The following is a 10857-nucleotide window of genomic DNA, read 5'->3' as shown; positions in this document are numbered from 1 at the left end:
AACACAGCAACTAAAACTACAACCAAACAAAACTAACATATGAACCTAACTAAATGAAGACAACATGAATTATACACTATAAAGAATCCCAAACTTAAAACTAAATAAATAAACTCGTTAAAATTTGAACTATATAACAAAACTAAGTTACATAACTAAAATAAAACAAAAAAACTAAAAAAAATAAAAAAAAACTACATGAAAATCAAAATAAAACTAACGAAAAAAATAAATAAAAGGAAGGAAAATTACCTTTTTCGGGTGCAGTGAAACTAGGGCTTTCAGGTCTCGGATCTATACTCGAGCGCGACGAATTTAAATTCCTTGAATCAAAAAACAAAAAAATTTTTTTCTTGAAAAAAATAAATTTTTTTTTTTTTTTTTTTTCCGCCCCCAAACTAAATGCCATTTTTTTTTTTAATGTAGATTTAGGGTTTTTTTTTTTTAATCAAAATTGTTCTCTCTATTTATAATCAAGGAATTAGGGTTTTCTCCCCTCAATTTTTGAAAATTTTTTGTTATGACAATACGAGAAAACCCAAATTTCAAATTTTCGAAATGGCAAAAAAATCGATTGTGACTCGAATGGTTCGAAGATCTTTTGTGCGAAAACGTTAACCAAAGAAGGCTCGATTCACCAAGAACAAAAAAATTGAGGAAATTTTAAAGATGGAAAAAAGATCCTTCCCCGAAATGGAGGATTTTTTCTCTTAGTCAAATCGGAGATCTTTGATCTTTGATTGTGGGAGAGGGGACTTTTGGCCAAAAAAATCGCAAGAAGACAAATGTCTCTGGGTAGGAAAGGAAGAGATTTTTAAAATTGGGCGGAAATGAAAAAAATGGCCGAAGAGATCGAAATTTGCCGAAAATGGAAAAGGGGACAAGTTTGCCCGTTAAGAGGTTGAGGAGAGATTGATGAAGAGAAAGAAATTAGGTTTGAAAATTGGGGGGGGGGTCATCGTTGCTTTTTTTTTAGTCTTTTAGAATTTTTTTTGGAAAAATAAAAGATGCGGGGATCGAACGTGGAGAGGGACATGAGGGAAATGTGGAAGGCGTTTTGGTAAAGATAAAATATGTGTTTGGTAGTGTGTTTTTGACCACTTGGGCGAATTGGGCTTTACGTGGCGCTTGCGTAATCCACGTGAAAAGTTGGGATATGGGAATGGGACTATTATAACCCAATTAGGATAAATATTTACTAACAAATTTGAATTTAAATAAATTAAATGAAAGTTTAATTAATTATATAAAATAAAAATCACTTATATTTATCGATATATAATAAATAAATGCGTATATATATATATCAGAAAATAAATAAATATATGTTTAATTGTATAAAATAAATGCGATATTATATATAGATGATAAATAGAAATGTTAAAAGAGCGACTATCGCGATTATAATATTAAAATGCTTTATGATGAAAAAAAATAATAATAATAATAATAATAATAATAATAATAATAATAATAATAATAATAATAATAATAATAATAATAATAATAATAATAATAATATTAAGATATTATAATAATAATAATTAGAAATTAATAATAATAATAATAATAATAATAATAATAATAATAATAATAATAATAATAATATAATAATGATAATAATAATAATAATAATAATAATAATAATAACGATAGTAAATATAATATTAATAATAATAATAATAATAATAATAATAATAAATATAATGATAATATGTGATGACTATATTTGGACAGTGAAAAATGACCATATTAATAGAAAGCAAATAATTGTGGTAAAGTATACATAACTATTCGCAAATAAATATTTTGAAAAAAAAGGCGGGACAAAATCGGGTGTCAACAACTTGTCCCTCTTTGACCGGTAATGATGGAAGAATTTTCGGGCAAAGACGTTGACTTAGTAGCCTATTTTGTCCCGACTAAAAGAATTCGGGAGACTATAAGGATAAAGAAAATTTGAAAGAATTGCGGCCGAACTCCGGTCTCCGAGTTGCCTACATATCTCGGGTTGCACGAGAATCAGGCCGTGTGTAGTTCTAGGATGACTACGACACCTATGAATAACAGGTCACGATTGGTGCGAATCTTTGAAAAATATTGTCCCAGTGTCGAATTATGGTGACACTGGGTATTATGACTATGATCCCGTGCGAATTCGATGATCGGGTTATGGATGGGAACGGAATATTTGGGGGTAGAGACGAGCGTTCGAGGTAGACCCTTGACCTTTGTCGGGAGGTCTGATTACCCCTCCCAACAAATTGCCCCAGTTCACTGCCGAAGAAATAGTTCCACGTTGCGCTAAAGCTCCTGCGAAACTTAAACTAGATAAAATAGTTAGTAAATAAATATCGAAAATAAAGCGACGTAAAATAGCCTTAGCTAAGGCTAAATGCAAATGAGGTCTTAGGCCGATGATTCATGAGAATGATGCCTTTGGCGATGATTAATGAAAATGAGGCCTTAAACCAGATATGAAGATGAGGCTATTTAAGCCAAATGATTTATGAAAATGAGGCTTTCTAAGCCGGCATAATGAGGTTTTCTTTAAAACCCAATGATTGATGAAAATGAGGTTTTCAAACCAGCATGACTCATGGTGTAAAGCATTTATGCAGTGAATTTTAAAGCATTTGTGCGGTGCATGTGCGTTTGAAAGCATTTACGCGAAGCAATTTAAAGCATTTATGCAGTGCGTGTGCAGTGTTTCTTAAAGCAGGCATGCAAAGCATTTGAAAGCAAGTAGTGCATTTGAATGCGGTAGTGCAGTGCATTTGAGAGCATTTGTGCGGAGCAAATGAAAGCATTTATGCAGTGCGTGTGCAGTGTGCATGTGCAGTGCATTTGAAAGCATTTATGCGGAGCAAATGAAAGCATTTGTGCAGTGCGTGTGCAGTGTGCATGTGCAGTGCATTTAAAAGCATTTGTGCGGAGCAAATGAAAGCATTTGTGCAGTGCGTGTGCAGTGTGCATGTGCAGTGCATTTAAAAGCATTTGTGCGGAGCAAATGAAAGCATTTGTGCAGTGCGTGTGCAGTGCATTTGAAAGCATTTGTGCGGAGCTTTTGAAAGCATTTATGCATTGAAGTGTGTATGCGTATTTGAAAGCAATGAAAGCATTTTAGCGTGCAGTGCGTGCATGATGCATTTGAAAGCATTTTATGCGAAGTATTTGAAAGCAGTAGAAAATATTTGTGCATCAATACATTTTGAAAATCTTTGTAAAACTTAAGCATTAATTTATCGTAAAATTCGAGAGTTGTTAGCAATTGAGGGGCATAATTCCTCCTAAATGTTATAAGAAAACTCAAACCGTTCGATGCATAGTCCTTGCAAGGCTGTAAACATTATAGATTTCCAACTTTCGCAATTTTGAGAACCTGCGCTCAAAGAAAATTTGTAAGTTTTGGGGGGAGGTTGACTCGTGTTGACTTTGAAGATCCAGCTCTTGATGCTTCGTGCTTCCAGCTTTGTTTGGACTTGTAACCTCCGCCTATTTCTAAGTCTTGGCCAACTAATAAAACCATTTGATTAAAAAAAATCATATTATTATAAAAGGAAATATGCATAAATTTATGGTAAATATGTATATAGTGATAAATAATTTCTGCCGAACTTTGAACCGTGACACGTTGTGAAACAAAGCGAACGTCCTTTCTCCAAAGTCTTTCTTTCTGTCTGACGATTCAGTTGACCATATACTCTTTCATGTCTCTCGATGTCGTTTTGCAATGATGCCCTTAAAAATTGTCCCAGTTTCTGGCATAGGAGGATATGGAACTCTTAACATGACGAGACCGAGCCTTATATAGGCTGCCTACGTATCCCGCCAAGGGAATCAGGCCAAGCGTAGTTCATGACATACGTAGTTCAAGACATACAAGGCGTAAAATAAAATTAAAATTTTCTAATAATGTGACCGAAGCCTATGTAGGCCGCCTACGTATCCCACCACGGGAATCAGGTCAGGCGTAGTTCATATTACAAGCAAATGGAAATTTTAGAAATTTCTATCTTAAAGAGACCAAACCCGATATGGGTTTCCTACATATCCCGCCGAGGAAATGTAGTTTCATTACATAGAAAGACATTACAAAACATTACATATAAAATAAATGAAAAGCTCCTAGACGTAGTATCTCTTGACGGCATCTGCATTGATAGCTTTTGGCCACACTTCGCCATCCATTTCTGCTAAAATTAGTGCTCCTCCAGTTAGTACTCGGTGAACCATGTAAGGCCCTTGCCAGTTAGGTGCAAATTTTCCTTAGCTTCATTTTGGTGTGGGAATATACGCTTCAACACCAATTGCCCCGGTTTGAATTGTCTCGGTCTTACCTTCTTGTTGAAAGCTTTGGCCATTCTATTCTGATAAAGTTGTCCATGACAAACTGCATTCATCCTCTTTTCATCAATGAGCATCAATTGTTCATATCGATTTTGTATCCATTTGGCATCACTCAACTCAGCTTCTTGGATAATCCTCAAGGATGGTATTTCTACCTCTGCAGGTAACACAGCCTCTGTTCCATAGACCAAAAGATAAGGTGTTGCCCCAGTTGAAGTCCTAACAGTGGTGCGATAACCGAGAAGGGCCAATGGCAATTTTTCGTGCCATTGTCTGTAATTATCAATCATCTTCCGCAATATTCTCTTGATGTTTTTGTTGGTGCTTCAACTGCTCCATTCATCCGAGGTCGATAATGGGGTGGAATTGCGGTGAGTAATCTTAAATGTTTCGCAAATCTCCCGCATCGACCGCTATTAAGATTAGCTCCATTATCGTTATAATTGACTCAGGGATTCCGAATCGACAAATGATGTTATTGCGAACAAAGTCTACCACTACCTTCTTCGTCACTGACTTGTACGAAGATGCTTCTACCCATTTTGTGAAGTAGTCGATGGCTACCAAAATGAACCTATGTCCATTTGACGCGGCCGGCTCGATAGGACCAATAACATCCATGCCCCAAGCTGCAAATGGCCAAGGAGAACTCGTCACATTTAACTCATTTGGTGGGACGCGAATCAAATCACCATGAATCTGACATTGGTGACATTTTTGCACAAAACGAATGCAGTCTGTTTCCATAGTCATCCAGAAATAGCCGGCTCGTAGAATTTTCTTAGCCAGAGTAAAACCATTCATATGAGGTCCACATGTACCGCCATGCACTTCTTCAATCAACTTGACCGCTTCTTTGGCATCAACACACCTTAGCAATCCTAAATCTGGAGTCCTCCTATAAAGGATTTCTCCATTTAGGAAAAAGTGGTTTGCTAATCTTCGAAGTGTTCTCTTCGAACTTTGGTTATGCCTTACGGATAGTCTCTGCCTTGAGATACTTCTTAATGTCATAGTACCAAGGTTCTCCATCGGGTTCTTCATCTACATGGAAACAATAGGCTTGCTGATCTTGCACATTCACCTTGATAGGATCTATGTAATTCTTGTCGGGTCTTTGAATCATAGAGGACAAGGTTGCCAAAGCATCAGCGAACTCATTTTGAGCCCTTGGGACATGTTTGAATTCCACCTTGATAAATCTCTTACACAAATCTTTCACACAATGCAGGTACGGAAGTATCTTCACGTTCTTAGTGGTCCACTCGCCTTGTACTTGATGAACCAATAAGTCAGAATCACCTATAACCAATAATTCTTGTATGTTCATATCAACAGCCATTTACGAGTCCAAGAATACAAGCCTCATATTTTGCCATATTGTTGGTGCACGGAAACCGAGCTTTCTTTGAAATTGGATAATGCGGCCCGACTCCGAAACTAAAAGCGCTCCAATGCCAACTCCTTTGGAGTTTGCAGCCCCATCAAAGAACATTCCCTACCTGGATATTTCTCTGAGATATCTTCTCCGACAAACAACACCTCTTCATCGGGGAAATAAGTTTTAAGAGGCATGTATTCTTCATCTACGGGATGTTCAGCAAGATGATCTGCTATTGCCTGCCCTTTGATAGCCTTTTGGGTAACATATACAATATCGAACTCACTTAGCAAAATTTGCCATTTGGCTAACTTCCCAGTAGGCATGGGCTTCTGAAAGATATACTTGAGTGGATCCATCCTTGAGATGAGATAATTGGTATATGCGGACCGGTAATGTCTCAACTTTTGTGCAACCCAAGTCAAAAAACAGGTGCGTTCCAACAAAGTATAACGGGCCTCATAAGGCGTGAACTTCTTGCTCAAATAGTATATTGCTTGCTCCTTCTTTCCTGTTTCATCATGTTGTCCCAACACGCATCCAAATGCATTTGTTGACACAGACAAATATAATAACAAAGGTCTTCCGGCTTCTGGAGGCACCAAAACAGGCGGATTAGACAAATACTCCTTGATTTTATCAAAAGCTCGTTGGCAATCTTCCGTCCATTTGGTAGCAGCATCTTTCCTTAATAGCTTGATTATCGGCTCACATATTACTGTCGATTGTGCTATGAACCGGCTAATGTAGTTGAGTCGACCGAGGAAACTCATCACGTCCTTTCGACTCTTTGGGGCGGGCAACTCTTGAATAGCCTTTATCTTTGAAGGATCCAATTCTATGCCCCTCCTGCTCACAATAAAACCTAACAGACTTCCCGGCGGGAACACCAAATGCACACTTTGCGGGATTTAATTTCAAATTATATCGCCTCAACTTTGTCAAAGAACTTCTTCAAATCCGTCAAGTGATCTGAACTCTTTCGTGACTTGATGATGATATCATCCACATAGACTTCAATCTCCTTGTGGATCATGTCATGAAAAATAGTAGTCATGGCTCTCATATAGGTGGCACCTGCATTCTTGAGTCCAAAAGGCATCACTCGATAATAGTATACTCCCCAAGGTGTGATGAATGCCGTTTTCTCAGCATCTTCTTCATCCATCAGAATTTGGTGGTATCCTGCGAAGCAATCAACGAATGACTGCAGCTCATGCTTCGCACAGTTATCAATAAGTATGTGAATATTTGGGAGGGGAAAGTCATCTTTCGGACTAGCCTTGTTGAGATCCCGATAATCCACGCATACCCTAACTTTGCCATCTTCTTTGGTACAGGCACGATATTGGCTAGCCAAGTGGGATACCTTGCAGCTCGAATAACCTTTGCATCAAATTGCTTGGAGACTTCTTCCTTGACTTTTAAACTCAAATCCGGTTTAATATTTCTTTTCTTTTGTTTCACCGGAGGACAAGATGGATCAATAGGCAACTTATGTGAAACAATGTCCGTGCTTAGACCCGGCATATCATCGTAAGACCAAGCGAACACGTCTATATATTGTCTCAAAAGGTTGATCAATTCTTCCCTTTGTGACGGAGTTAAATGGACACTAATTCTTGTTTCCCTCACTGTTTCTGAGTCTCCCAAATTTATGGTCTCTGTTTCATCCAAATTTGGTTTTGGCTTATTCTCAAAATGTTCAAAATCTTTAGTTAACTCTTCAGGTTGCATGTCCTCTTCATATTCTTCAGAATCTTGTTCGGCATTTAGGATTGGTTCGCTTGTTTCATTACGTGTCATATTCACAGTATCGGCATTTACTAGTTTGATTGCTTTGAAAAAGAATAGAGAAATTAATTAAATGAAGACAAAAATTAAAATAGAAAATTATAGTTTGGATTTGGCATTTAAGCTTTCAAAAGGTGGAGGCAAAACATAACAAAAGTATAAACACGATTCAGGCCTCAAATTTGAATCGCGTTGTTTCATCAAATACTAATACAAATCATCTACCAAGACTCCGGAGAACCGGGGGCGGGGTACAAGTCCAATTGTTTAAAGCATCTCCAGGCTCAGCATCCCAGATAGTTGGAGTTTCAGGGCAATCGTCCAGAATCACATTGCATTCAGCTTCTTCCTCGGCAATGAATAGATTCTTGAGACCTTCCACGAGGTTGTCTTCAGCAGCTTCCTCTGGTACTTGGGTGACAGACGCCTTGAAAAATGACTGATTCAGGAGAGGGACAGGCTTTGGCAAGGGAATATCACCTTTCCTTTTGAGACTAGCCAGTGAAATTTCTTCAAGAGTGGGCTCGTATCCAAGACCAAAAGTATCCTTCTGACCGGGTAATTGAATTGGTTCTACTATTCCATCCAAGTTCACTCCAAGACCCGACCAGGCTTAAAACCATTCTTCAACATTTCCCAAGCCACCATCATAAGCACGCGTGGCAACTTCACCTTTTCAGCTCGAGTAGTACACATGGTTTCCTTAATATGAAAAACAGATCCATCTAGCCTTTCTACACTTTCAATAGCAGGAATTGAATTTTCGGGATAAATCGAATTGTTGCCCTCTCCATGGATCACAATTTCTTGGCGATTCCAGACAAATTTCAAATTTTAGTGCAGGGTAGAAGGGACTGCACCGGCCATATGGATCCATGGCCTTCCTATCAGCAAGTTGTAGCTAGCGGATATATCCATCACTTGGAATTCCACCGTAAACTCCACGGGTCCAATCTCCAATATCAAGTCAATTTCCCCTATGACACCCCTTTGAGCTCCATCAAAACCTTTGACCCTCACGTGACTATCACGAAGTTTCCGATATCAATTCCTAAAGCTCGGAGAGTAATGATAGGACATATGTTAACAGCTGAACCCCCATCAATCAACACTTTAGAAATGAACTTATCTCTGCATTTTTTGTGATATTCAATGCCTTGTTGTGCCCCAAACCTTCAGGTGGCAACTCATCGTCATGAAAAGAGACTTTGTGGGCTTCGAGAATTTCTCCAACCATGGCTGAAAATTTCTCGCTAGAGGTCTCAGCTGGAACATAAGCTTCATTTAGTACCTTCACTAAAGCGCTCCTATGGGTTTCAGAACTCATCAACAATGACAATAAAGAAATTTGGGCTGGTGTTTTCTTTAGTTGTTCTACCACAGAATATTCCTTAGTTGGCATCTTCCTCCAGAATTCTTCTACTTCAGCCTCGGTCACAACCTTCTTTTGGTTGTTTTCCTTACTCGGTGCTCCTCGTGCTACCTCTTCGGGGGCATAACACCGCCCGGATCTTGTCATCCCGGCAAAGAACAGTTTCTACAACCAATTTTGCCTTTCCTTTGTTCTTTTCATCAGCCGAGTAATTCCAAGGAACTGCTTTGGTGTTGAAAGAAGGTGCCTGAGCAACTAAGGCTGTGATCTTAGGCCTGGGAGTGAGTACTTCCACTTCAATCGGTGCCCTCACTTGAACTGTAATTACGGGAGCGATAAAGGCTGATGATTCAACCTTTTTCTCTTTTTTGACTGGTACAATAGTCCCTTCCAGGTTACATTCTTCATCAATGGCGATCATGTTCACATTTGCATCACCATGATTGGGTAGAGGATTGTCGTTTATATTTGGGGGAGCCCTTTTTTTGGATGACTCCTTCTTTGATCAACGCCTCAATTTTATCTTTAAGAGTAAGGCAATTTTCGGTATCATGTCCGCAACTCCCGAGTGATACGCACAATGTTTAGTCCCATCATACCATCCGGGAAGGGGTTAGGAACTCTCCTTGAATCGGTTGGAGTACCCTGCGGTTCTCAATCTTTCATATAATTGGGCTAAGGGTTCGGCTAATGGTGTATAAGTTTTAGTTGGTTTTCTTTCAAAGTTTGGGCGAGGTCTGGGTGTATTTTGTGGACGGTTTTGTGGTTGGTATTGGGGTTGAGGCGAGTAGGTTGGTTGGTATCGTGATGGGCTTTGATAGGCGGGTGCTCGAGGTGGACAATATGTTGGGCCGGGGTGTGGTAAACGGGGTAGGGAGCGGGTGGAGGTTGGTAATAAGGGTGAGGGTTTGGGTGTATTGGTTGTAATATGCGGGCTGGGATGAAGGGTATTGGTAGGTTAACATCTGGTTTGGTCTACGTTCCTGGATGGTCATGACCGCGGACACTCCGTCCTTCTTCTTCTTGACTGCTCCCCCAATTGAATCTGATTGAATTGCCTTACTTGTTGCTTGCAAGGCTGCCAAATTTGTGATTCTTCCCGTCTTGATACCTTCTTCTATGAAATCTCCCATCCTGATAACTTCAGAAAACTTTTGCCCGATGACACTTATCAACCTTTCATAGTATGTTGCATCTTTTAGAGATTGTACAAAAAGCGTCGTCATCTCACTTTCCGCCATCGGGGGTGGACCTTTGCGGCTTCTGCTCTCCACCGCATAGCATACTCTCTGAAAGTTTCTGTTGACTTCCTTTCCAACTTCATCAAATAGAATACGTATGCGGGACGAGTCTCAGTGTTTAAACCTGAACCTATCCATGAATTCTTGCGCCATCTCTCCCCAACTACGCCATTTTTGCGGATCTTGGCATGTGTACCAATCAAGTGCTTCTCCTGTCAAGCTCCTTATAAACAGCTTCATCCTAATGGCTTGATCTTTCCCTACTCCAACAAGCTTATCACAGTACGATCTCAAATGAGCCCGAGGATTTCCTTTTCCATCGAACATATCAAATTTTGGCACCTTATATCCAGCGGGCAACTCAATATCGGGATGGATACACAGATCCTCGTATTCAAGTCCTTCACATCCTTTGTGGGTTTGGATGCTTCTGAATGCTTCCTTCAGACTACGAATCTCCTTTGCAACGTTCTCTTTCGCTCTTGCCCTAGCTTCCCTTTCCATCTCCTCATAAGGATCAGCCTCTGGTTGCTGCACGGTTTGTAATGGGGTAGTGAAGTGTTGAGCTTCCGCTACATATATCGGTGGCAAATACTGCGTGTTATGGTTAGCGGTGTGTGCCAAAGGTATGTGTTGGGTTGCTTGGTAGCTTTGGGTAAGTGGGGTAGTCTGGTTGAGTGGGATAGCTTGAGGAACATATGGAGTGGTGAACGGTAATG

General features: G+C 39.4%; 1 pseudogene; it reads right to left on the bottom strand.

The window, feature by feature from the left end:
- Window positions 1-4128: 4128 nt before the first annotated feature.
- On the bottom strand, window positions 4129-10138 carry LOC132066356 (uncharacterized; annotated as a pseudogene).
- Between the last annotated feature and the right edge of the window lie 719 nt (window positions 10139-10857).

Source organism: Lycium ferocissimum, chromosome 8 (genome assembly GCF_029784015.1).
Source record: "Lycium ferocissimum isolate CSIRO_LF1 chromosome 8, AGI_CSIRO_Lferr_CH_V1, whole genome shotgun sequence".
Classification (NCBI taxonomy): Eukaryota; Viridiplantae; Streptophyta; class Magnoliopsida; order Solanales; family Solanaceae; genus Lycium; species Lycium ferocissimum.
This window is presented reverse-complemented; position numbering and strand designations above follow the sequence as displayed.